This window comes from Morone saxatilis, unplaced genomic scaffold (genome assembly GCF_004916995.1).
Source record: "Morone saxatilis isolate NCDOM2014 unplaced genomic scaffold, NCSU_SB_2.0 Contig7, whole genome shotgun sequence".
NCBI lineage: Eukaryota > Metazoa > Chordata > Actinopteri > Moronidae > Morone > Morone saxatilis.
In genome coordinates this window covers 20,168,567-20,170,241 of record NW_023340246.1, presented here as the reverse complement: position 1 = coordinate 20,170,241, position 1,675 = coordinate 20,168,567, and the positions used below count along the sequence as shown (strand labels likewise).

The 1,675-nt window shown below is 48.4% G+C and overlaps 1 protein-coding gene across 1 annotated transcript in view; it reads left to right on the top strand.

The window, feature by feature from the left end:
* afdna (afadin, adherens junction formation factor a) overlaps nt 1-1,675 on the top strand; it is a gene marked incomplete at its 3' end in the record, with an annotated part of 72,057 nt that overhangs the window by 24,398 nt on the left and 45,984 nt on the right.

Genomic DNA, 1,675 nt, shown 5'->3' with positions numbered 1-1,675 from the left:
TCTTGTTCCTACAGTGTGATGTTTCAATGATGTTATGTGCAGAGTTTGACTCTAGAAGGAGGTTTTCACATTCGTCTCCAATTCGTTTACATTCATAATGACATTGTGATGTTCTCAGGCTTCATAAATATTGCACTTTTGTTTTATTTCTTTACAGAATATCACAGCTGCCCTACATATCTTCATCCTGTTCAGTCCCCCCCCCCCGACCATGAACACAGTAGCTTACAGGCTACTAGCTGCTATACTAGTGCTTATTTCTCATGCTCACTAACCTAATGGACTTTCCCTGTGCTTTAGTCTCATCAGCAAATTGCTACCGACTATCAACAGTGTGTGTGTGTGTGTCTAGTGTGTTGTCTGTTGTGTGTGTGTGTGTTTGTGGTGGGTGGTGTGTCTGTGTGTGTGGTGTTGTGTGTGTGTGTTGGGCTGTGGCTGTGTATGCTGTAGGTGGTCTTTTCATTGGGCTGTGGGAGCAGCAGTTTATTTTCATATGATTGGCCATAGGACAGGAGTCCATCGAGAGGAGTAGATATGTGAGAGGAGCTGTGGGGAGCGGCAGGCCAAGTTCACCGTCACCGCAACCCACATGCACACACGACACACACGAATAAAAGACACACACACACAGACATAGAGCATTCTGCTGCCCCTGCCTATAGCCACTCAGTCTTGCAAAGCAACTTGAGATTGCATTCCTGCCAAAGGTTTGTACTGCTGCCAAGTAGCAGTCTGTTTCAATCTGCCGGTCCGATGAAGGAGTGCGTGCTTTATGTTTTTGTGTGTGTGTGTGTGTGTGTGGTGTGTGTGTGTGTGCTGTGCTGTGTGTGTTGTTGTGTGTGTGTGCCATGACCTGGCTGTCCTCTGCACAGCGCCTCTCAGCAAGGATGGCATGGAGGTGTTTATGCATTAGATAGGAAGACACTGGTGGCTTGTGTTTTATGCTGAGGAACTAGGGAGGGGGCGACGCGGTGGCGCGGGGCGGGGGGGCGCCGCGTGGGTGGGGACGGCGGCGGGTCGCGGGCGGCGTGTGGTGGCAGCGCAGCGGGGGTAGATGCGGCGCAGTTTATCTAAAAATAAATTCATTTTAAAATTAATGTGGTGTTCGAGCGGAAGCGAGTTGGGCATGACAAGAGTGCTGCGAGCTCAGATAGTGAGTGAGTACACGCCAGTTTGCGAGCGTTGGATGAGTCGTGTTTCGAGTGCGGGTATCCACTGCAGCTGACAGACAAAATCAAAAGCACACGGTTAAGCACCAAGCGGTCGTGTTTTGAGGGGGAGGATTTTCGAATGGTGAATGAGGTGAGGGGGCGAGGAGAGGCGTGTTGGTAGGCGAAGGGTAGAAGGTGAATAAAAAGAACACAGCGCATCAAAAATTGGATTCAAAAAACAGCTCACACCTATCGTGTACTACCGAGCAACGTGCTGGATCTTATGATGAGACTACAATGTATGAACATATTTCTATGTATTACATTTAGGCAGAATTCTCCAGAGTCGTGAAATACGCCATTTTTTGCGTACTCTTTGGGCTCACTGGATATCAAGCACGAGTTTGCTTGTTTTTCCCCATTCTGTGCACGTTCATGGGAGTGTTCCCTTTATTTGTCAGACTGTTAAATTTGTAACTTGAGTTAAGACTATAAGTACGATTCATCGACCTCGCGCGCCTCCT